The sequence below is a fragment of the Dasypus novemcinctus genome, chromosome X (assembly GCF_030445035.2).
Source record: "Dasypus novemcinctus isolate mDasNov1 chromosome X, mDasNov1.1.hap2, whole genome shotgun sequence".
Taxonomy (NCBI): domain Eukaryota; kingdom Metazoa; phylum Chordata; class Mammalia; order Cingulata; family Dasypodidae; genus Dasypus; species Dasypus novemcinctus.
This window is the reverse complement of record NC_080704.1, coordinates 96990052-97016983: the sequence shown is the minus strand read 5'-3', so window position 1 is coordinate 97016983 and position 26932 is coordinate 96990052.

Genomic DNA, 26932 nt, shown 5'->3' with positions numbered 1-26932 from the left:
CATCAGACCCTCCCCTCCGAGCATTCTAAACAGGTAACCCTCTTTATTATATTTTGATATGATTTTCTCGGCATTTTACTCTCCACCAACACCTGACCCTCTCCGGGATCGTATGCTACCCCTCCCTCCCCCCACTTTTGGGCAACATTACCCATCCGTCCCTCCCCAGCCACCATCAAACCCGCAAAGCCCCAAGAAAAGGCAACCCCTTGCCCCCCTTTTATCTCTTCTTTGTGTTCATACTTACCACCATCTCGTCTTAAATTCGACCCCTGCAGACATAGGCTCATATCCTTCCTCCACCCTCCGATTTCCTGTAAGCCTATCGTTCAGTCTCTTGCTCTCTAGGGCAGCTTGTTTATTTCATATCATTGAGATCATGTAGTATTTGTCCTTCAATGTCTGGGTTGCTTCACTCAACATAAGGTTCTCAAGATTCATCCATGTTATCACATGTGTTTGTAGTGTGTTTGTTCTTACAGCCGAGTAGTATTCCATTGTGTGTATATACCACATTTTATTGATCCACTCATCTGTTGATGGGCATTTGGGTTGATTCCAACTTTTGGCGATAGTGAACAATGCTGCTATGAACATTGGTGTACATATATCGGTTTGTGTTCTTGTTTTCAGTTCTGCTGGGTATATACCCAGCAGTGGTATTGCTGGGTCATATGGCAAATCTATGGCTAGTTTTTTGAGAAACCGCCATACTGTCCTCCAGAATGGTTGGATCCTTCTGCATTCCCACCAGCAGTGGATGAGTGTTCCCCTTCCTTCACATCCTCTCCAGCACTTGTATTCTTCTGTTTTTTTCATAGCTGCCAATCTTATGGGTGTAAGATGGTATCTCACTGTAGTTTTGATTTGCATTTCCCTGATAGCTAGAGATTTGGAACATTTTTTCATGTGCTTTCTTGCCATTTGTATTTCTTCTTCGGAGAAGTGTCTGTTTAAGTCTTTTTCCCATTTTTTAAATGGGTTGTTTATCTTTTTATTTTCAAGATATAGGAGTTCTTTATATATGCATGTTATAAGTTTCTTATCAGATATATGATTGCCAAATATTTTCTCCCACTGTGTGGGCTCCCTTTTTACTTTCTTGACAAACTCCTTTGAGGTGCAGAAGGCTTTAATTTTGAGGAAGTCCCATTTATCTATTAGTTCTTTTGCTGCTCGTGCTTTTGGTGAGATATTCATAAATCCATTTCCTATTACAAGGTCCTGTAGATGTTTCCCTACACTGCTTTCTAAGGTTTTTATGGTCTTGGCTCTTATATTTAGGTCTTTGATCCATCTTGAGTTGATCTTTGTATAAGGTGTGACATGGTAATCCTCTTTCATTCTTCTACATATGGCTATCCAGTTCTCCAGACACCATTTGTTGAATAGGCCACTCCCTCCCAGTTGAGAGGGTTTGGTGGCTTTATCGAATATTATGTGGTTGTATATGTGAGGTTCTATATCAGAGCTTTCAATTCGATTCCATTGGTCTATGTGTCTCTCCTTATGCCAATACCATGCTGTTTTCACCACCATGGCTTTATAGTATTTTTTGAAGTCAGGTAGTGTGATTCCTCCAATTTCGTTTTTCTTTTTCAGTATGTCTTTGTCTATTCGGGGTCTCTTTCCTTTCCAAATAAATTTCATAGTTAGTTTTTCTAGTTCCTTAAAGAAGGCTGCATTGATTTTTATTGGGATTGCATTGATTGTGTAGATCAGTTTTGGTAGGATAGACATCTTAATAATGTTCAGTCTTCCTATCCATGAACAAGGAATAGTCTTCCATTTATTTAGGTCTTCTTTGATTTCCTTGAACAAACTTGTATAGTTCTCGGTGTATAAGTTCTTTACCTCTTTAGTTAAATTTATTCCTAAGTATTTGATTTTTTTATTTACTATTGTGAATGGTATTTGTTTCTTGATTTCCTCCTGATCTTGCTCATTATTGGTGTACAGAAATGCTACTGATTTTTGCGCATTGATCTTATAACCTGCGACTTTACTAAACTCATTTATGAGTTCTAGAAACTTCGTTGTAGATCTCTCAGGGTTTTCTATGTATAGGATCATGTCATCTGCAAATAATGAAATTTTGACTTCTTCCTTTCCAATTTGAATGCCTTTTATTTCTGGTTTTTGCCTCAGTGCTCGAGCAAGTACTTCTAAGACAATGTTAAATAGGAGCGGAGACAGTGGGCATCCTTGTCTTGTTCCTGAGTTTAGAGGGAAGGAGTCTAGGATTTCTCCATTGTAAACAATATTGGCTTTAGGTTTTTCATATATACTCTTTATCATGTTCAAAAAATTCCCTTGTATTCCAATCTTTTGGAGTGTTTTTATCAAGAAAGGGTGCTGTATTTTGTCAAATGCTTTTTCTGCATCAATAGATATAATCATGTGATTTTTTTCCTTCAATCTGTTTATATGGTGTATTACGTTGATTGATTTTCTTATGTTGAACCATCCTTGCATACCTGGGATGAATCCCACTTGGTCGTGGTGTATAATACGTTTAATGTGTTGTTGAATACGATTAGCAAGTATTTTGTTAAGTATTTTTGCGTCTAGGTTCATTAGAGAAATTGGTCTGTAATTTTCCTTTCTTGTGATGTCTTTGTTTGGCTTTGGTAGTAGGGTAATGTTGGCATCATAGAAGGAGTTGGGTAACGTTCTTTCTGTTTCGATGTTTTGGAATAGTTTCAGCAGGATTGGTGTCAGTTCTTTCCGGAATGTTTTGTAGAATTCACCTGTGAAACCATCTGGCCCTGGGCTCTTCTTAGTTGGGAGATTTTTAATAACTGATTCTATCTCTCTGCTTGTGATTGGTTTGTTAAGATCATCAATTTCTTCTTTTGTCAATATGGGCTGTTTATGTGTTTCTAGGAATTTGTCCATTTCCTCTAGATTGTCATTTTTGTTGGAATATAGTTTTTCAAAATATCCTCTTATGATAGTCTTTATTTCTGTGGGGTCAGTGGTGATATCGCCTTTCTCATTTCTTATTTTGTGTATTTGCATCTTCTCTCTTTTTTTCTTTGTTAGTGTTGCTAAAGGTTTGTCAATTTTGTTAATCTTCTCAAAAAACCAGCTCTTGGTCTTGTTTATCTGTTCAAGTGCTTTCTTATTTTCTATTTCATTTAGTTCTGCTCTTATCTTTGTTATTTCCTTCCTTCTTCTTCCTGTTGGGTTGCTTTTTTGTTGTTTTTCTAATTCCTTCAAATGTGCAGTTAGTTCTTCAATTTTTGCTCTTTCTTCTTTTTTGATATATGAATTTATGGCTATAAACTTCCCTCTCAGTACTGCTTTTGCTGCATCCCATAAATTTTGGTATGTTGTGTTATCATTATCATTTGTTTCAAGGTAGTCATTGATTTCTTTTGAGATTTCCTCTTTGACCCACTGTTTTTCTAAGAGTGTGCTGTTTAATTTCCAAATCGTGGTGTGAAATCTGGGCTTCTGTCCCTTGCAAATCTCCAGCTTGAGTCCACTGTGGTCAGAGATAATGTTTTGTATGATTTCAATCTTTCTGAATTCGTTCAGCCTTTCTTTGTGGCCTAGCATATGATCTATCTTGGAGAATTATCCATGTGCGCTTGAGAAAAATTTATATCCTGCTGTGTTTGGGTGTAGCGATCTATATATGTCTATTAGATCGAGCTCCTCTAATATACTATTCAGATGTTTTGTTTCTTTGGTGATTCTCTTTTGAGATGTTCTGTCCAGAGTTGATAGTGGTGTATTAAAATCCCCCACTATAATTGTAGATGTATCTATTCTTTCACTTAGTTTTTCCAGCGTTTGCCTGACGTATTTAGAGGCACCCTTGTTAGGGGCATAGATATTTATGATTGTTCGATCTTCTTGACAGATTTTCCCTTGGACTAAAATGTAGTATCCTTCTTTGTCTCTCACAATTGTTTCACATTTAAAGTCTATTTTGTCTGATATTAATATAGCTACTCCTGCCATTTTTTGGTTATTGTTAGCTTGTATGATTTTTTTCCAGCCTTTCACTTTCAATCTCCATGCGTCTCTGGGTCTAAGATGTGTCTCTTGTAGACAGCATATGGATGGGTCATATTTCCTTATCCAATGTCCCAGTCTGAATCTTTTGATAGGTGAGTTTAATCCATTGACATTCAGTGTTATTACTATCAAGGAATTATTTGTGTTAGCCATACTTTGATTGGATTTGTGTTTGTCATATTTTGTTTGTATATTTTTTTTTGTCTTTTTTGTTGTTGTTGTTGGTCTTATACTCTCCTCCAACTTTGCCTTTCCTGTTTTTTCCTTTCTTCCTGCAGCACTCCCTTTAGAATTTCTTGAAGGGGAGGTTTCTTGTTGGTATACTCTTTCAGTTTCTGTTTGTCTGCGAATATTTTGAACTCTCCATCATATTTGAATGCTAGTTTAGCTGGATAAAGTATTCTTGGTTGGAAATTTCTTTCCTTTAGTACCTTGACTATATCATACCACTGTCTTCTTGCCTCCATGGTTTCAGAAGAGAAATCAGCACTTAATCTAATTGAGCTTCCCTTGTATGTGATGGTTTTCTTTTCTCTTGCTGCTTTTAGGATTTTCTCTTTGTCTTGAGCATTGGATAATTTGACAAGTATATGTCTTGGGGTGGGCCTGTTGGGGTTTATGACTTGTGGAGTGCGCTGTGCTTCTTGGATATGTACATCTGTCTCTTTCAGTATATTTGGGAAGTTTTCAGCCATTATTTCCTGCAACACTCTTTCTGACCCCTTTCCCTTCTCTTCACCTTCTGGAATGCCTATAATACGTATGTTTGAGCGTTTTGCATTGTCATTCAGGTCCCTAAATCCTAATTGGATTTTTTCTATCTTCTTATTGACCCCTTCTACTATCTGTTTGATTTCTGATGTACTGTCTTCCACATCACTAATTTTCTGCTCTGTCTCTTCTAGTCTGCTGATATTTGCTGTAAGTGTATTTTTGATTTCTTGAACTGTGATGTTCATTCCCATCATATCTGTTATGTTTTTGCATATGTCTGCAATTTCCCCTCCAAGTGATATCTTCATGTTGTTAACCTCTTTCATTACTGCATCAAATTTGTCGGTGATAAATGTTCTAAGATCTTTCATTGCTTGTGCCAAGTTTTGCTCCCCTTCGTGATTATTGGTTTGTTGATTGGATTCAGCCATGTTTTCCTTATTATTGGTTTGGTTTGTAGATTTTTGTTGCTTTCTGGTCATCTCTTTATTTTGACGAATTTAATCAGTTCCTTAGCTTCTTTGTCTGCTCTTGGAGGTTAATTAGTTGTTATTTTTGTATAGGTGTTATATCTTCTCTTTGTCAGATTTTTCTTCTTATTCTAGTTACTTGTTGTTGGTTAAGTTCACTTTAGAGGAAAGTATTCGTGTTGGGGAAAGGCAATTGTGTAAGCAAGGGAAAAGTGTAAAGTTGTATTGGTGATGTATGTTAACAAACAAGAATATGAGATCTGGAAGGATGGAGGTTAGATTCATGTAGATTGTAAAGAGTTATAGCTGTAGGTAGAGTACCTTTTATGAAGTAGATGACTGAATTTGGGAGGAATATGGTATGAACTACAAAGCTATTGTTTTCATGAGAGAGGGAGAAAGAAAGGAGAGGTAATAGTTTCAAGAGTGGATAATAGACAGAAAACAGAACAAAGGTATTAGAAATTAAGAGTTAGACACTTTGTGGATCAAAGAACGGGAGGTTGGGGGTGGAATATAGGAGAGACAGTAGATGATAGTGGATATCAAGATGCAGGGGAAGGGGGATAGTGTAGGTAGCCTAAATCAGTTCACACAGAAATGAGGCAGTGGAGGATCGGAAAACCCAGCAAATGTGAGGTGTTCCCTGTAGCACCTATTGTATACTTGAATTAAAATAAAAATATGTGGAAGATGAGGGACAAGAGGGAAACAGAAAACCGAAAAAAAAAAAGAAAACTAATTATAATAAAGAAAAAAGAAAGACAAGAAGAAAGGAAGAAAGAAAAAGAGGATGGGCAAACGGTGGGGAACAGATAGGGAGAAGAGAGATACAGGTATACACGTGTCACAATTGCAACACTATCTAAAACAACAACTTCCCCCCGCTTTGCCCTAAAACCCCCCGTCTGTCTGCCCAAATGGGTCTGCAAGCACCTCCCTTCCCACAAACCCCCAATAGGCCGCCCAGGGCCCACGAACTCCCCAGTACTGCAGATGCTGCAAAAAAAAAAAAAATAAAATAAAATAAAGTAAAATAAATTAAAAAAAAAAAAAAAAAGAACAGAAACCCCTCCGCAGGCCCGGCTCCGCCCGCCATGGAGGCTTGGATCGGCTCTGCCCGGCTCCTTACGCCGCCTCGGCATGGCCTGGCTCCGCCTGGCTCCGCTCGCTACAGCGGCCCAGCCGGCTCCCGCGTCCACCTCCCGCCACCGCGGCCTGGACCGGCCCCGCCCGGCTCCGTACCCGCCGCGGCCTGACCCGGCTCCACCTGGCTCTGCTCGCTACACCGCCCGGCCCAGCTCCGGTGTCCGCCTCTCGCCACCGCGGCCTGCACCGGCCCCGCCCGGCTCTGTATGCCGCCGCAGCCCAGCCCGCACACCACCGCGGCCCGGCTCAGCCCTGCTTGGCCCCGCCCGGCCCCGCTCGCCGCCGGCGCAGCCCGGCCCGGCTCCGGCGTCCGCCGCTGCGGCCCGACCTGGCTCAGCCCCACCGAGCGGGGCTAGATGCCTCGTTTCCGCCTACCCAAGGAGGGAATCCTCTACAGGTAGCTGGGATCTCCGTGTATCTTTCACAGACGAATCCTCTCTGTTACCTTCCCTCCAAATCGATGTCCAGACACCTCCGGACCAGCAAAAATCCCGAAACAATCGGGTCCCAAAGAGTCTCCAACGCCGCCCAGCCGATTCCCTGCAGAAGACCCTAACAGGGATGTTCACTCAGCCGCCATCTTGCCCCTCTCCCCTGTTTCATACTTTCTAATGCTTCTATCTTGAAAGTGGAAAAGAGAAAAGCTGAGTTGAAAGATAAAATTTCTTAAGATTTTATTCTATTATGTGAACATCTTCAATACAGTTAAATAATAGAAGATTTGAAAGAGAATAACAACCCAAGATCAAAATAAATATCAATTGAAAGTAAGAAAAATATAAAATTTTAATGTCACAAAATTTTAAGATGGAGCAGATTAAAAATCATTGAGAATTAATTTTCTTAAATTCTTGAATTGAAAGGTACTTTGTTCCAGACAACATTTGTTATTATTTATTAATAAATATTTGTATTGTCATTAGCAAAGTTTGGTTATGTTGATTAATCTAATAATGTCATCCCCATACTCAAAACCCTCCATTGAATTTAGAATAAAATCCAAAGACTGTACATTAGCCTACAACATCAAATTTTGATCTAGCCCCTGCCATCCTTGCACTATCACATCTAACTTTTCCACCCCTTCCTTATTTATTCATTTTTTAATATATTAATTAAGCTCCTAGGCTTTTCCACTTGCTATTGCTTGTATCTGGATCATTTCTCTCAGCTCTTCTTATACGTACTTTACTTTGTTGAGGTAGCTCTTCAGCTTCAAAGTATCCATTCCTAAGTATCTTATGTAAAATATCCACCATAACTCTCTATTCTCTATTTTTTCATAGTACTTATCATCAACTCACACACACCGACACACAAACACCATAGTAAGACAGAGACTAGTTCTAGTTTTTCCCATCCGTATGCCTCTAGGAACTAGGAAAAATGTCTGGTGAATGGTAGACTCAGTAAATTGTGGAATGAATGTGTACTTCAATAAATGAACAAATACCTAAGTTCCCTACCAACCTTGATTGAAGAACAATTTGTGATCTAGGTATCTAGATATCTAGTAACAGATATCTAGACTGCTGAATTCACCAATATTTAATATATTTTATTAAGCAGTACAAATCAGTTTTATTAATTCTTATATCTCAGGCTTCCTCCTTCCCCATCTCTACATTTTTTTTTTGCAAATTTCATGATAGAAATCATGCTCAGGGTTCATGAGAACACAATAAAGTCACATACTGGATACTTTTTACATATATAATAAAATTCTCTTCTCAAAATTTAAATGAAATATTATGTTATGTCAATATATATTCATTTTAGAAATGTATAATCTTAAATTACCAAGACATTAGAAATAATAAAATACTTTGTTTTGGTCCTGAATTTTCCACTTTCCAGGAAACATGCTGGAAGTTTTATTGAAATATCTAAAATTCACTTATGTGGTATCTCATAAAGTTAATGTCTGGTTTAAGAGGTGACAGTGATCTTTAATATGCAATTATTTTAGTTTATGCACTTTGAAATTTAATATTCTAATTCACCCATTCATATTATTAGAATTAGAAAATGTCACTGGGACATACACTCAACAATATTATATTGCAGTCTATGCTTTAGTATTTTTGGTTGTGCATTTTGAAATATTAGTTTCGGCAAGATTTAAAATTTTTGTACATTTTGCACTTATTTTCTCATATTCTTGATTAAGATTTTCTTTTTAAAAGTACAACAAAATGCAGTACTGATTAATGCTTGATAATATCCCTTGGTGCCAGGGAGGCTTATCCCTGTGAGTCATGTCCTTTGCTTGAGGTAATGTAGTGAGTTTATTTTCATAGTTTGACTTAGAGAGAGGCCACATATAAGTAATAATGAGGTTTTCAGAAGGTAACTCTTGGCACTATTTACAATTGGGCAAAGTTTCAATTTTACAGAAATAAGGTTGCCACATAAAAGCATTAAGTTTAAACATTGAGCATATAGGCCTGTTTTCTTTTCTTAGGTATGGCTTAAATATTCCAGAGAGTTTTGCCATTTTAATTAAAAAAGTAACAGCAGGGAAACGGACTTGGCCCAGTGGATAGGGCATCCGACTACCACAAGGGAGGTCCGCGGTTCAAACCCCGGGCCTCCTTGACCCGTGTGGAGCTGGCCCATGCACAGTGCTAATGCACGCAAGGAGTGCCAGGCCACGCAGGGGTGTCCCCGTGTAGGGGAGCCCCACGCACAAGGAGTGTGCCCCACGCACAAGGAGTGCACCCCATGTGCAAGGAGTGAGCCCCGTGCAAGGAGTGCACCACGCACAAGGAGTGCACCCCGTAAGGAGAGCCACCCAGCGCGAAAGAAAGTGCAACCTGCCCAGGAATGGCGCTGCCCACACTTCCCATGCTGCTGATGACAACAGAAGTGGACAAAGAAACAAGACGCAGCAAATAGACACCGAGAACAGACAATCGGGGGAGGGAGGGAATTAAATAAATAAATAAATCTTTAAAAAAAAAAAAGTAACAGGGATTCCCCAGAGAGGAAGCTTAATATTTTGTTCACACATCTGTGGACTTCAGTCTATTGAGAAACCATACCTATTACATAAACACATTTATATCCCATAGAAGTATGTTTTAGGTGCATTTTCCTCCATATGTCACCCCAATATCTACACCCTGTACTAATGATGTACCTTTGCCCTATAGCTCATGAAAGATTTTGAAAAATCCTTTACCAAAAGAGGGAAATATTAAATTAAAAATAGAGTTTTTCTGGCTAAGAAATTTCAAAGTGAGTTAGGAGGTCACTCCCGAGGTTAAATTTCTGCAGGTGTCAGATTCATTAACTGCCACAGCAAAGAAAGTCTGAAATAACAGTGCTTTTGAGGGCTTTTGGGATATCTGGACAACAGAGGCAAGGAACATATAATTTTGAGTCAGCACTCTGTTGGAAAGTTCTATCTGGGATTTTTGATAATCTATTTTCCCAATAAAACATAGTTATACTAATTTTTTATTCCACTAATCATGACTCTTCTACTCCTTTTATTTGAATCTGTAATTTTCAATGTACCTGTTAAGTTTATTTCACAGATACATAAATCTTTGAACTATCCAAATGCCAGTTGAACCCTGAATCACAGCAGAGTAGCAGAAAGCTCCTACTTTCCAGTTCTTCTGGTTTTCCCTGGAAAACAAACAGAATGATTATGATCAACAGGTCTCATTTCCCCAAACAGCAAGTGTTTGAAGTCTTGGACAGGATCTGTCCTGTGGTATCTGGATCCCCTCTCACCCTAGGGCTGTCAGAGTGGAAATTATACCAGATCTCTTGGGACTGGGGAAGAAACAGTCATGGGGGAGGGTTTGTGCCTAGGGACCAAAATAGATTGGTTGTTATAAAGAAGCTATCTTGCATTGGTGGAAGAACATGTAATATGGATATAAATATAGTAGTTGCAAGGTGTTCAGAAGGGGTAGAATGAATGGGTGGAAAATGGCATATTGGGTGGTGAGAATCTTCTTTATAATACAGCAATGATGGATGCATGACATTATGCATTTGTCAAAGCCTATGGAACTATATTAACCAAAGTGTAATCCATAATGTATGCTATAGACTTTGTTTTTATTTTATTTTATTTTTTTAAATATTACATTCAAAAAATATGAGGTAGCATTCAACCCCACCGCCCCCACCCCCCACTCCCCCCACAGCAACACTCTCTCCCATCATCATGACACATCCATTGCACCTGGTAAGTACATCTCTGAGCATCACTGCACCCCATAGTCAATGGTCCACATCATAGTCCACAGTCTCCCACGTTCCATCCAGTGGGCCATGGGGGGATCTACAATGTTCCATAATTGACCGTGAAGCACCACCCAGGACAACTCCATGTCCCGAAAACGCCTCCCCATCTCATCTCTTCCTCCCATTCCCTGCACCCAGCAGCCACCATGACAACCCTTCCCACACCAATGCCACATTTTCTCTGTGGACATTGGATTGGTTGTGTCCATTGCACATCTATGTCAAGTGGGGGCTTAGATTCCACATGGATACTGGATGCAGTCCTCCTGCTTTCAGTTGTACACAGTCTAGGCTCCATGGTGTGGTGGATGACCTTCAACTCCATGTTAGCTGAGTGGGGTAAGTCCAATAAATCAGAGTGTAGGAGCTGAAGTCTGTTGGGGCTTTGGGCCTGGGTATCATATTGTCAGTCCAGAGATTCAAATCTCCTAAATATACCTTAAACCCCAGCACCAACTACAATTCCAGTAAAGTAGCATGCAAGTCTTGAGAAAAGAGATCCCCTCTGAGTCCAGTTCCATCACGCAGAAACATCAGCTCCAAAGAAGGGCCATCTGCCATGGCAGTGAAGCCCATCTGCCATGACCATATAACCCGTGGGTCTCTTTATCCCTCAAAAGAAACAATACCTGGGGTTGTATCTACTTTATCTGTCTCTGAGACTCTGCTCAGTTGTGCATAAGGGCATTCCTTCTGAAAACCTTCAGACTCTTTTTTAGAGACTCGTAGCCTTATAAAATCACTTCTCCTTTCCATTTCCCCCTTACATTAGGTCAAACAGCATTTTGAAGTCATGTTATTATATGTAGACAGGGATATTCTGCTGATCCACATTGAACCTTTAATTCAAGGTCATTTTCTAGTTACATCTTCAGCTGGTATGTGGTAGTGATCCCTCGGTGCCAGGGAGGCTCATCCCCAGGTGTCATGTCCCACGCTGGGGGGAATGCACTGCATCTACATGCTGAGTTTGGCTTTGAGAGTGGCCACATTTGAGTAACATGAAGGCTGTCAGGAGGAAACTCCCAGGCACAATGCTACTCCAGGCCTTGTTCTTATTGCAGGTGTATAGGCTCACAAGCATAGGCATTAGTATCAGGAGCCCACTGTTGGGCCCTCATTCCTTCCTGGTTCTTACCGTTGCACCTGGGGGACTGCTACTGCTCCCCCAGGGACCATGACAGAGACCCCCTGGCCAGGAAGACAGTACCTCCCCAGCTGTTGTTTTTAATTGTTTCCACTATGGGTATATCTAAACATTACCATGTACCCTGGACATATGCCCTTTATAACCCCCTGTCAACCATATATAGCCTGTCAATAACATCCCATATCAGTATTCCTCTGCTGCCATTGTTGAACCACTCTGTGATCCAAAACTTCCTGTAAAGTGAATCCCAACATAATGTCAGTTTCCCTTGCTAGTAAAATGGAATATAGCGATGAGTTTAAGGGTTAGATCTAGAGTACATATTCATTTGGAAATATTTCTACATCCTATCTTTTTCTTTTCTTTTTTTTCTAATTATTGAGCTTCTCTTCACAAGAGTCTTAGATCACAGTAATTCATATATACAATACACAGTACTCCCACACTTCCACCATAAAACCTTTTCCTTTCCACAGCGATAATCTTTTAACTTATTCATATCATATTTCCTGAAACTGATGTACAGATTCCGAAACAATAGCTTTCAAACAAGGTGACATCTGTGCTTACAATGTGGCCCATACTTTAGGATGTACAGTTTTCTAAATTTTTTAGTTATCCTATGTTTTGCATTATGGTTTACATTATTAGTCTGTCGTTCCCTATAAGTTTTTGGTGTATTATTACATGTTTTATATTCATCCTCATGTACTCTCGCGAAACTCCTCTCTTGCCCCCCCATTTACCTTGGTTCCATCCATTCCACATCCATTTTCCCCTGCCCTTGGGGCACACAGCACCAGCCAATCTCCATTTCCCAAGAAGCCACGTCCAGAGAGACTGCAGCAGTGTTCAGGGCCTGACTTTCTCAACTTCCCTAATGCCCTGGGAGCCACCCTTTTTCACCAGAGATACAGTTCTATTTGATGGCATTAGTCTTCCCAAGGATGTGGGTCCACCCCAACTCTCACTTCTTGGGTCTCTACTCAATGGTACAACCCACCCTAGCAAAATGAGCCTTCAGCTATTCCCCCGGAGTCTGTCCCACATCAGACCATCCCCCCTGAGCATCCTAATCAGGTAACCCTCCTGATGATATATTGATATGATTTTCTCAACATTTTACTCTCAACGAACACCTGACACTCTCCTATGTTCGTATGTTGCCCCTCCCTCCCCCCAATTTTTGGGCAATATTACCCCTCTGCCGATCCCCAGCCCCACTCAAACCCGCAAAGCCCCACCCAAAGGCAACCACTTGCCCCCATTTTGTCCTTTCTTCGTGCTCATACTTACCGCCACCTCATCATAGATTCCATCCCTGCAGACATCGGCTCACATCCTTCCTCCACCCCCCGATTTCCTGTAAGCCTCTTTTCCAGTCTCTAGCTCTTTGAAGCAGGTTGCTGATTTCATATCATTGAAGTCCTGTAGTATTTGTCCTTCAATGCCTGGGTTGCTTCACTCAACATAAGGTTCTCAAGATTCATGCATGTTATCACATGTATTTGTAGTGTATTTTTTCTTACAGCCGAGTAGTATTCCATTGTGTGTATATACCACATTTTATTGATCCACTCATCTGTTGATGGGCATTTGGGTTGATTCCAACTTTTGGCTATAGTGAACAATGCTGCTATGAACATTGGTGTACATATATCGGTTGGTGTCCTTGTTTTCATTTCTAATAGGTATATACCCAGGAGTGGTATTGCTGGGTCATATGGCAAATCTATGGTTAGTTTTTTGAGAAACCGCCAAACTGTACTCCAGAATGGTTGGATCCTTCGGCATTCCCACCAGCAGTGGATGAATGTTCCTTTTTCTTCACATCCTCTCCAGCATTTGTATTCTTCTGTTTTTTTTCATAGCTGCCAATCTTTTGGGAATAAGATGGTATCTCATTGTAGTTTTGATTTGCTTTTGCCTGATAGCTAGAGATTTGGAGCATTTTTTCATGTGCTTTTTAGCCATTTGTATTTCTTCTTTGGAGAAGTGTCTGTTTAAATCTTTTTCCCATTTTTTAAATGGGTTGTTTATCTTTTTATTTTCAAGATATATGAGTTCTTTATATATGCAAGTTATAAGTCTCTTATCAGATATATGGTTGCCTAATATTTTCTCCCATTGTGTGGGTTCCCTTTTTACTTTCTTGACAAACTCCTTTGAGGTGCAGAAGGCTTTAATTTTGAGGAAGTCCCATTTATCTATTAGTTCTTTTGCTGCTCATGCTTTCGGTGTGATATTCATGAAGCCATTTCCTATTACAAGGTCTTATAGATGTTTCCCTACACTGCCTTCCAAGATCTTTATGGTCTTGGCTCTTATATTTAGATCTTTGATCCATCTTGAGTTGCTCTTTGTATAACGTGTGAGATGGTAATCCTCTTTCATTCTTCTACATATGGATATCCAGTTCTCCAGGCACCATTTGTTGAATAGGCCATTCTCTCCCAGTTGAGAGGGTTTGGTGGCTTTATCGAATATTATATGGCTATATATATGAGGTCCTATATCAGAAGTTTCAATTTGATTCCATTGGTCTGCATGTCTCTCGTTATGCCAGTGCCATGCTGTTTTCAATACTGTAGCTTTGTATTATGTTTTGAAGTCAGGAAGTGTGAAAATGGCCATCCTTGTCTTGTTCCTGATTTTAGAGGGAAGGATTTCAGGATTTCTCCATTGTTAACAATGTTGGCTGTAGGTTTTTCATATATACACTTTATCATGTTCAAAAAGTTTCCTTTTATTCCGATCTTTTGAAGTGTTTTTATCAAGAAGTGGTGCTGTATTTTGTCAAATGCTTTTTCTGCATGTATAATCATGTGATTTATTTTCCTTCAGTCTGTTTATATGATGTATTACATTGATTGATTTTCTTATGTTGAACCGTCCTTGCATACCTGGAATAAATCCCACTTGGTCGTGTTGTATAATTCCTTTAATGTGCTGTTGAATACGATTAGCAAGTATTTTGTTAAGTATTTTTGCATCTAGGTTCATTAGAGAAATTGGTCTGTAATTTTCCTTTCTTGTGGTGTCTTTGTTTGGCTTTGGTACTAGGGTAATGTTGGCATCATAGAAGGAGTTCAGCAATGTTCCTTCTGTTTCGATTTTTTGGAATAGTTTCAACAGGATTGGTGTTAGTTCTTTCTGGAATGTTTTGTAGAATTCACCTGTGAAGCCATCTGGCCCTGGGCTCTTCTTAGTTGGGAGATTTTTAATGACTGATTCTATCTCTTTGCTTGTGATTGATTTGTTAAGATCATCAATTTCTTCTTTCGTCAATATTGGCTGCTTATGTGTTTCTAGGAATTTGTCCATTTCCCCTAAATTGTCATTTTTGTTGGAATATAGTTTTTCAAAGTATCGTCTTATGATAGCCTTTATTTCTGTGGGGTCAGTGGTGATATCACCTTTCTCATTTCTTATTTTGTGTATTTGCATCTTCTCTCTCTTTTTCTTTGTTAGTCTCACTAAGGGTTTGTCAATTTTGTTGATCTTCTCAAAAAACCAGCTCTTGGTCTTGTTTATCTGTTCAAGTGCTTTCTTATTTTCTATTTCATTTAGTTCTGCTCTTATCTTTGTTATTTCCTTCCTTCTTCTTCCTGTTGGGTTATTTTGTTGTTGTTTTTCTAATTCCTTCAAATGTGCAGTTAGCTCTTCAATTTTTGCTCTTTCTTCTTTTACGATATATGAATTTATGGCTATCAATTTCCCTCTCAGTACTGCTTTTGCTGCATCCCATAAATTTTGGTATGTTGTGTTATCATTATTATTTGTTTCAAGGCAGTCATTGATTTCTTTTGAGATTTCCTCTTTGACCGACTGTATTTCTAAGAGTGCGTTGATTAATTTCCAAATTGTGGTGTGAATTCTGGGTCTCTGTCCCTTGCAAATTCCCAGCTTCACTCCCCTGTGATCAGAGATATTGTTTAGTATGATTTCGATCTTTCTGAATTCATTCATCCTTTCTTTGTGACCTAGCATATGGTCTGTCTTGGAGAATGTTCCATGTGCACTTGAGAAAAATGTATATCCTGCTGTGTTTGGGTGTAATGATCTATATATGTCTATTAGATCCAGCTCTTCTAATATACTGTTCAAATGTTTTGTTTCTTTAGTGATTCTCTTTTGAAATGTTCTGTCCAGAGTTGATAGTGGTGTATTAAAATCTCCCACTATAATTGTAGGTGCATCTATTCTTTTAATTAGTTTTTCCAGCATTTGTCTCACGTATTTAGAAGCACCCTTTTTAAGAGCATAAATATTTATGATTGTTCAATCTTCTTGACAGATTGTCCCTTTCACTAAAATGTAGTATCCTTCTTTGTCTCTCACAATTGTTTCGCATTTAAAGTCTACTTTGTCTGATATTAATATAGCTATTCCTGCCTTTTTTTTGATTATTGTTTGCTGGTATGATTGTTTTCCAGCCATTCACTTTCAACCTCCATGAGTCTCTGGGTCTAAGATGTATCTTTTGTAGACAGCATATTGATGGTTCATATTTCCTTATCCAGTGTCCCAGTCTGAATCTTTTGATAGTGAGTTTAATCCGTTGACATTCAGTGTTACTACTTTCAGGGAATTATTTGTGTTAGCCATATTTTGATTGGATTTGTTTTTGTCAGATTTTGTTTGTATTTTTTTTCCTTATATTTTTGTCTTTTTTGTTGCTGTTACACTCTCCTCCAACTCTGCCTGTCCTGTTTTTCCTTTCTTCCTGCAGAACTCCCTTTAGAATTTCTTGAAGGGGAGGTTTCTTGTTGGTATACTCTTTCAGTTTCTGTTTATCTGTGAATATTTTGAACTCTCCATCATTTTTAATGCTAGTTCAGCTGGATAGAGTGTTCTTGGTTTAAATTTTTTTTCCTTTAGTACCTTGACTATATCATACCACTGCCTTCTTGCCTCCATGGCTTCAGATGAGAAATCAGCACTTAATCTTATAGAGCTTCCCTTGTATGTGATGGTTTTCTTTTCTCTTGCTGCTTTTAGAATTTTCTCTTTTTGTCTTGAGCATTGGAAAATTTGACAAGTATATGTTTTGGGGTGGGTCTGCTGGGGTTTATGACCAGTGGAGTGCGCTGTGCTTCTTGGATATGTACATCTGTCTCTTTCAGTATATTTGGGAAGTTTTCAGCCATTATTTCCTGCAACACTCCTTCTGACCCCTTTCCCTTCTCTTCTTCTGGAATGCCTATAATACGTATGTTTGAGCATTTTGCATTATCACTCAGGTCCCTAAGTCCTATCTGGATTTTTTCTATCTTTGTATTGACCACTTCTACTATCTGTTTGATTTCCAATGCACTGTCTTCCACATAACTAATTCTCTGCTCTGCCTCTTCTAGTCTGCTGATATTTGCTGCAAGTGTATTTTTGATTTCTTGAAATGTGCTGTTCAGTTCCATCATATCTGTTATTTTTTTGCATATGTTTGCAATTTCCCCTCCAAGTGTTGTCTTCATGTTGTTAACCTCTTCCTTTACTTCATCAAATTTGTCAGTGATAAATGTTCTGAGATCTTTCATTGCTTGTGTGATGTTTTGCTCCCCTTCCTTGTTTTTAGTTTGTTCATCAGATTCAGCCATGTTTTCCTGATTACTGGTTTGGTTTGTAGATTTTTGTTGCTTTCTGGTCATTATTCAATCTTGACGTATTTAATCAGTTCCTTAGCTTCTTTGTCTACTCTTGGAGATTAATTAGCTGTTGTTTTTGTGTAAGTGTTATATCTTCTCTTTGTCACTTTGTTCTTCTTATTCTAATTTCTTATTGCTGGTTAAGTTCACTTTAAAGGCAAGTATTAGTGCCGGGGAAAGGCAATTTTGTAAGGAAGGAAAAAGTGTAAAGTACTATTGGTGATATATCTTAACAAAGCAACAGTATGAGATCTGGGAGGATGGAGGTTAGGTTCATTTAAATTGTGTAGAGTTATAGCAGTAAGTAGAGTACCTATAATGAGGTAGACCACTGAATATGGGAGGAATATGGTACGTACTAAGAAGCTATTGTTTCTGATTTATTGGACTTACCACACTCAGCTAAGATGGAGTTGAAGAAGGACAACCACCACACCATGGAGCCTAGAGTGATTACAACTGAAAATGGGAGGATTGCATCCAGCATCCAGGTGGAATCTGACCCTCCTCTTGACGTAGAGGTGCAATGGACACAACCAATCCAATGTCCACATAGAAGAGGTGGCATTGGATTGGGAAAAGTGGACATAATGGACAAAGGGTGTGGGGAAAGGCAGGAAGAGATGAGAGGTGGAGGTGTCTTCGGGACGTGGAGCTGCCCTGGATGGTGCTTCAGAGGTAATCACCGGACGTTGTAAATCCTCACAGGGCCCACTTGATGGAATAGAGGAGAGTATGGGCCATGATGTGAACCAATGTATATGAGGTGCAGAGGTGCCCAGAGATGTACTTACCGAGTCCAGTGGATGTGTCATGATGATGGGAACGAGTGTTGTTGGGGGGGGGAGGGGGGGGGTGGGGGGGTGGGGTTGAATGGGACCTCACATATATATTTTTAATGTAATATTATTACAAAGTCAATAAAAAATAAAAAAATTTAAAAAAAAAGCATCCACAATAGAAAAAAAAAAAAAAAAAGAAGCTATTGTTTTCGTGAGAGAGGGAAAGAGAAAAGAAAGATAATAGTTTCAAGAGCAGATACCAGACAGAAAACAAAACAAAGCTATTAGAAATTAAGAGTTAGACACTTTGTGGATCAAAGAAAGGGAGGTGGAATATAGGAGAGATAGTAGATGGTGGAGGATATCAAGGTGTAGGGGAGAGGGGATAGTGTAGATAGACAAAATCTATTCACACACAAATGAGGCAGTGGAGGCTGAGGAAACCCAGCAAATGTGAGGTGTTTCCTGCAGGACCTATTGTATAGTTAAGATAAAATAGAATAAGAAGGAGATTGGGGACAAGAAAGAGAGGGAAAAAAAAAGACTTTGGGGGATATGCTGGGAGAAAAGACTAGGGGATAATGCAATGCCAGGAATCAGAAAATTTAAAAAAATAGAATAAAAAATAAAAATAGAATAAAAATAAAAACAATACAAAACCAAACATAGAAGAAAAATGCAAACGTTGAGGGCTAGGACATTCAAGGACCTCAGATGGACCTCAGGGCATGGTGGATTCAGGTATGAAAGTCTGAGATATTGAGGACTCAAGAGGTGTGAGTCTCTGGGGTGTGGGTCAGCAGAGTCCAGGGAACTCAGACCTGGCAACCTCAAGTCCGGTTAACAGGAAGCCTGGGAGCACCACGGTGCATCACAGCCTTCAGGGATCCTCGTAGCTGGGTGCCATCCCTATGGATGATGTCACATCCACAAGCTCTATCCTGTGTTTTGTACCCTACAATTCACTCACTTACTAGGGTCTATTGTGCGGATATATCACCAATTGACTTTAGGAACCCTCCCACCTTGTCGTCCCCCAGAATGCTCACCTGGGGGCTCCTCTAGGCTGCAGCCAATTTAATGACTCCGGTCAATATCCAGGTCTGGTGGAGGGGCTCCAGCCCCAAACACTAATAACAGAGTCCAAACCCGAAATTCCCACACTTCGCAAAATATTCCCCTAATCAGCTTCCAAACGTCTCCCACCCTACGAGACCCTGGTAGCGTCTCTTTGTTGCTATCACTTTAAGACTGCTGTAAATCAGCAGCCGGGCTTGGGGGGGGCATGACTCTAGGCGGAAGCGCTGTTGTTTGTGTCTGCAATAAAAAATTCCCCCTGCTTTGCCATAAAACTCCTGTCTGTTTGCCCAAATTGGTCCACAAGCGCCTCCCATCCCACCAACCCCCAATAGGCCACCCAGGGCCCACGAACTCCCCAGTACAGCAGAGCCTCCAAAAAAAAGAAAAAAAAAGCCCCACCACTGCTGCTCCCCGCGCTGCGTCTCCCCAGGCTGTGGCAGCGTCAGATGCCACGGCTCCGCCCACCCAAGGAGGGAATCTTCCACACGCAGCTGGGATCTCTGTGTATATTTCACAGACGCATCCTCTCTGTTACCTTCCCTCCAAATCGATGTCCAGACACCTCCTGACCAGCAAAAATGCTGAAACAGCCCGGTCCCAAAGAGCCTCTAATGCCACCCAGCCAACTCCTGCAGGAGATACTATCAGGGAAGTTCACTCAGCCACCATCTTGCCCCCTCCTTGATCTAGACTTTGATTAATAGCAATGCTATAATATTGGTTCACTAAATATAAGAAATGTACCAAGTTAATTTGAGAAGTCAATAACAGGGATAACTATGTGTGTGGGTGTAGGAGGGTGTTTTATGGGAATTCCATATGCTTTTGGTCTAATTTTTCTATAAATACAACTATAAAATTTATTTATAAATTTATTTCTCCAAAAATAAATTTTAAAAGTATGATAAATAGGAAAGCAGCTGCAGATCAATCAATTGGATTCCCATCTACCATATGGGAGGCCCTGGCTTCACATCCTAGGGCCTTTTTATGAAGGCAATCTGGCCTGTGATCATGGAGAGCTGATGGCTGATGCCCACAGAGAGCTGATGGCCTGCACCCATGGAGAGCTGATGGCCCATGCCACGGAGAGCTGGCAAAGCAAGGTGATGCAACAAAATGGAGACAAGCAGATATGGAAGAACACACAGTGAATGGATACAGAGAGCAGACAGTGAGCAAGCCATAACGGGGGGAGGGGAGTAATACATAAAATTAACAAGGTAAGTAACACTTAAAAAATGTATGATAAATAAACATGTATACCAGGACAACCAGCAAGATGGTAGCAAAATAAGGAGCTCCTAGAGTCAGCTCCTGCTACAGGGCAATTAGTAAACTTCCAGAGCTATTTGGAGCTATCTGAAGTACCTGTTTGGGGGCTTCAAGAAGCCAAATGAGCATCCTGGAGCATTCCTGATGGAACAGAAGGAGGAGAATTCCCATCTGCAGAGAAGATTCATAAGTAGAGCTCTCCACACTATAGGGACTGGTGCCCATCCTCCATGGGAAGCACAGGCCACCTTGGGAGATATTCTGTGGCTGGAATTGAAAGCTCCACTTCCAAAAAATGGGGGAGGAAGAGAAGTTTGGCACCAAATTCAGCTACTGATGAGTAAATTCAGCAGGCTAAACTATAATCCTAAGGACATATAAAGGTTGATTCTGTCCAAGTCAGAAAGAGCCCAATAGAGGCCATCTTAACACAGCATGTGGCATAAGGGACAGTGGGGTAGACTAAAAATCACAGTGCTAGTGGGGACTGGCTTCTTTCCATCCAGATCAGATTGTAGCTCTAGTCTAGGCCCCAACATCAACTCCAGCAGGAAGAAAGCTGCAAGGACCTGTGCCAGCATCTCCAGGAAATTACCAGCCAAGTCATGAAGGGTGGTGATTATCCTACTCTAGGAGCACAAGCTTCCCCAGGAGCTATTCTAAGGCTAGAGTTGGAAGCTCAATTTCTTAAAAACAGGGGAGGAGGAGGTGGTTGGCTACTAATTTCAGCTACTGATTGGTAGACTCAGCTGGAAAAAATATAACCCAGCAACATCTGGGGGTGTGAATCTGTCCAAGTCAGAAAGAGGCCAGTGGCTGCCATTTTGACTGTGCCCCCAACATGAAGGGAAGCTGGGTTGACTAAAAATCACAGTGACAGTAGGAACCAGCTTCTTTCACCCAGATTGGCCTGCAGCACTAGACTAAGATTCAGCCCCACATCTAAGAAGGAGGTGGATAGTGGGCCCTGCACCAGCCTACCCAGTTAACTGCAGGTACCTTCATTTGCACAGACTGAATAGTCCAAAGTATCCTGGGGCAACCATGGTTATCTTGGACCCACACTGCATAGATTGCTGCCCACACCTGCAGCTCTAACCCTGCCCCAGTCAGGGGAGAAAGGGGTATGAAGTTCATCAGTCTCTCTGGGCAATAACAGTCCAGGCCTGCAGGCCTTGGGTTAATTCACAAAGCTGTGACTCTGTCCCTACCCGTGGCAAAGGAAAAATTGGGAGAAACTTCACTGGTCCATGGGGCAATGAAGGCAGCTTGATCCTCCACAGTTTATAACACATACTACATCCTTGCACAACCAGCAAGGGAGAAAGGACAGGAAGCCTGAAACTAAAGAGAAAACTGCACCTTGAATAAATGCGGCGGCTTGCTCGGTCGGTAGAGGTGGGGTCTGGCTGCGGACGAGGGGTCGGTCCAGCTCTGGATGAGGGGTCGGTCCCGCTTGGGACGAGGGGTCGGTCCCACCTGGGACGAGGGGTCGGTCCGGCAGCAGACGAGGGATCGGTCTCACAAGGGGTTGCGCGGTTCGGCTGACGGGGTTGCCCGGCGAAGCCGGCGACGAAGGGGTCGCCCGGCGAAGCCGGCGACGAAGGGGTCGCCCGGAGAAGCAGGCGACGAACTGGGGACAAGGGAGGCCAGGCCCTTGTCGGGGGCTCTCAGGACTGGAGGGCGCACGGCAGAAGAACTACCGCGGAGACAAGGTAAACACGCAAGTCCACTTTACTGAGGGAGAGGCAACAGTTTTATAGGGGCTGGGGAAGGCTGATTGGTCGAAGCCACGCCCTGTTCTGATTGGTTGCCGGCGAAAGGTCAGTGGGCGGGGGAGGGGTGGTGGTTAGGGATTGGCTGTTGCTGTTGCTGGGGGAAGGGGCAGGGTTTCGGGATTGGTGGCTGCTGTTGCTGGGGTGGAGGGCAGACTTGAGTTTCCCGCCCACGCCTGGCTGTTGCTGCTGTCAGGGGAAGGGAAAAGGGCGGGCTGGATTTTTCCACCCACACCTGGCTGTTGCTGCTGTCGGGGGAGGGGAAAAGGGCGGGCTGGATTTTTCCGCCCACACCTGGCTGTTGCTGCTGTCGGGGGAGGGGAAAAGGGCAGACTGGAATTTTCTGCCCTGCACCTGCGCAGGGAGAAGGAAGAAGAAGGGTGCCGCCCCACAAGGCATCGGGTGGCGCCATCTGGGAGGAGGGGCGGCCACGGAAGCATGGCTGCTGAGAAGGGGAGACCCGAGGGCACTCTGCGCCCATGCCGAGCTTCCTTCAGGGGTGGCGGTGGGCCCGACCAACCACCCTATTATGGGGGCAGCGGAATTAGGCCTACCGCGGCCGCTCCCCTGCCAGGCCAGCAAACCACACTTCAGCCGGAGGGGTGACCGCATTTCCCCCTTCTTTTCAAATAAGGGCCAGGATGGCAGCAGCAACAAGTAGCCGAGGCCCAAGAGGCAGTAAGCAATGAGGGAAGCGGGGCTGAAGAGGGAGGTGAGTATGACGGGGATACAAATGTACAATTTGGGGGGCAGTATCTTGCCGTTGCAAGCAAGGGTGGCCAATGTCCAATTCTTGTTGATCTCGGTGGCTATAAGGTCCATCTGCTTGTTAAAAGTCCAGGATGACAGCGCGTTACAGGTAGTTGATCTCTTCTTGGCGGCGAAGAGCGGTAGAGGCAGACTGTGTGATGGTCTGGAGGATCGCAGCGGTGAGGACAAGTTGCGTCAGGGCACCAGCGACGGTGGTGGCGGCAGCGTCGGGAATGGTGGAGACGTAGGCGAGGACAATAAGAAGGCCAAAGTCTTCACGGGCGCGAGAGAGGCCGATGTTAATGGGGCAGGCCGATATGGGGGGGCCCAATCTGCAACGCAGTAGGGGTTCAAGCGAAAAAAGGAGGGGGGCGGGGGACGAGAAAGGACGCTTTGGAAGGCTGAGAAGAGGAGTGAGGTCGAGACAGGAGGAAGCTCCGCAGAAGTATGGGGAGGCAAGAGCAGAAGCATTATTGGATGCTAGAAAGCAGGCCGCGGGCCGGGGAAAGCGGGTTGCGGGCCGTTTAGCAGGGCTGGAGCTGCTTGAGAGCGATGGCGGCATGGGGGCCGTGGTTACAATCTTCTGGGGTGGTAGCGGCTAGACAGATGGCGGAAAATATTATCAAGAAAGCAAAGGTTATGAGAAAGAAATAGAGTATTAAAGGCTGTGGGGGAAGTGAGAAGATCATTTAGAGGATAGGGTTGAGAATGGTATGTTTAAGACAGAAGCTTTGTGGTTTGTAGGAGACTGCTTTATAAACGAAGGAGAATGAGGGCAGTAAATATAGTAACGATAGATAGGAAGATGACAGTGAGGAGGAGTCTTTGTTTAAGGTTTCAATCGTCCGGCGCAACAGTGGCTAGGCCGATAGCGAGGGGTGTTGCTAAGTAGACAATGGCTGCAAAGACAAAATCATCCTCTGTTTCCTTAAGAATAACTTTTCTTTAAATACTTAGTAGCATGCAATATTAGAAACCGTTTCCTAAAAGCAAGTTGGCAGGGGAGCTTGGTTGCTGTTAATCTTTCCTGTTACAAAATTACCTTTTATTATTATTATCATCAATTCAGCTTTATATATATATATTTAAGAATGACCTTTTGGAATTAGCCATTTAATACCTTAATGTAAACAATACTTTATTAAACCTTTTATTATTTATAACCATATAGACTATTGAAGATAAATTTTATCTTTACAGAACACATTCCCTTACGTAAAGTTATCACAATACCTTTTACACTTGCCGCATGCAAATTAAATTTCAAGAGTTTATGAAAAATTAGCCATCTTACTTTAGGACAAAATACGTCTTTTTGCAAAACTTATTACATTTCCATTAGCATTTTTACAAACTTTTAACCTTTTTAATATTCATATAAGTTTTACATTCTTTATATTATCCTGTGAAGAAAAATAAGTTATTCATTTTAATCTAGGCAAGAACAACTTTTTATGAAGACGTACAGTTAATTTTGTTAATTAAGACTTACAATTTTTTTTTAAATTGTAGATATCTTATTAACATTTAAACTTATGTATTAATATAATAAACTTAAGTATTAATATAAGCGCTTATTTAATTTTTGGCCATTTGAATAGAGCTCTTTTAAAGATTTCTAGTAATTTATATTTACCATCCGGAGGTATCACAATATACGTTGACATTGAACGAACAGACAGACAAACACAGAACAATTACAACACATTAACAGAAATATATAATTTATTTACAGTTGACTCATAATTCTTACTTTCTTGGTATAGCTGCTTTTAAATCTTTTTTTATATAGCATATCATAGATTATACACTTCAAGATTTCTTCTGGACTTCATGTTGCCTGTAATAAGCCAGGAGGGAATCTTTTACCTTCCTGCTCCACAGCAAAAGTGACCCTATCTATAAGGCAAGTATAGGTGTCCGGGTCCCAAAGCTGACACGTGGTAAGCCACGGATTAAAGGGGAGAAGAAGGTCCCAATATACTTGAAGCTGTTTGAAAGAGATCTTACACCGGTGAGTGTCTAGGAGACCGGCGAGGGCCCGAACTTGTGGGGCTTGCTTAGCAGATAGGATGTTACCCATTGCTAATGGCCTTTTGGAGCCAATAAGAAAAGGGGCCCTTACCTTGAGAGCGCGGCGATGGGAGCCGAGGTGCGCGGTGAGACGAGGGGTCGGAGCCGGTGGGGCTCCGACGGTGGTCGCGGGCCAAGAGAAGGCCCCGACGAGGGGAGGGCGGGACGACGAGCAGTGGAGCAAGGCAAAGGGGAGCAAGCGCGGAGGGGAGGAGGCAGAGGTGAAGGCAGGGGTGGAGGTGCTCAGGCACGCACTCCTGAGAGTTTTATTGGCGCCTCTTAATCATAGCGGGTCGGTATAAGCCCCCGACATGGAAGGAGAAAGCCATCCAGCGATTCTCCCAGACCGCTGTGGATCATATGAGGTAGCCAAGGCTCAGGTAGCAGCAATGTTGCATGAGAGAAGTCCCACGGTGAGAAGAGAGGAGGGGGGGGCGCCAGGTTATGGAGTGAGGCTGTGGTGGAGTTGCCTTGCCCCACGTTTTGCTGTGGTGGGGTTGCTTTGCCCCACGTTGGGCGCCAACTGCGGCGGCTTGCTCGGTCGGTAGAGGTGGGGTCTGGCTGCAGACGAGGGGTCGGTCCAGCTCTGGACGAGGGGTCGGTCCCGCTTGGGACGAGGGGTCGGTCCCACCTGGGACGAGGGGTCGGTCCGGCAGCAGATGAGGGATCGGTCTCACAAGGGGTTGCGCGGTTCGGCTGACGGGGTTGCCCGGCGAAGCCGGCGACGAAGGGGTCGCCCGGTGAAGCCGGCGATGAAGGGGTCACCCGGAGAAGCAGGCGACGAACTGGGGACAAGGGAGGCCAGGCCCTTGTCGGGGGCTCTCAGGACTGGAGGGCGCACGGCAGAAGAACTACCGCGGAGACAAGGTAAACACGCAAGTCCACTTTACTGAGGGAGAGGCAACAGTTTTATAGGGGCTGGGGAAGGCTGATTGGTCGAAGCCACGCCCTGTTCTGATTGGTTGCCGGCGAAAGGTCAGTGGGCGGGGGAGGGGTGTTGGTTAGGGATTGGCTGTCGCTGTTGCTGGGGGAAGGGGCAGGGTTTCGGGATTGGTGGCTGCTGTTGCTGGGGTGGAGGGCAGACTTGAGTTTCCCGCCCACGCCTGGCTGTTGCTGCTGTCGGGGGAAGGGAAAAGGGCGGGCTGGATTTTTCCGCCCACACCTGGCTGTTGCTGCTGTCGGGGGAGGGGAAAAGGGCAGACTGGAATTTTCTGCCCTGCACCTGCGCAGGGAGAAGGAAGAAGAAGGGTGCCGCCCCACAAGGCATCGGGTGGCGCCATCTGGGAGGAGGGGCGGCCGCGGAAGCATGGCTGCCGAGAAGGGGAGACCCGAGGGCACTCTGCGCCCATGCCGAGCTTCCTTCAGGGGTGGCGGTGGGCCCGACCAACCACCCTATTATGGGGGCAGCGGAATTAGGCCTACCGCGGCCGCTCCCCTGCCAGGCCAGCAAACCACACTTCAGCCGGAGGGGTGACCGCAAATAAAAGCTCTAGTAAGCCAGACGCCAAGACACCAACAAAAAATTACAATCCACATCAAGAAACAGGAAGCTATGGCCCAGTAAAAGAAATAAGATAAGCCTCCTGATGACATAAAGGAGTTGAGAGAACTAATCATAGATCTTCAAACAAATCTTAATAAATTACATGAGATTACTAAAGAGATTATGTATATTAAGAAAACACAGGATGATCACAAATAATTTGAAAGCATACATATAAAAATAGTAGCTCTTTGGAGGTGGATTTGGCTTAATGGATAGAACATCCACCTA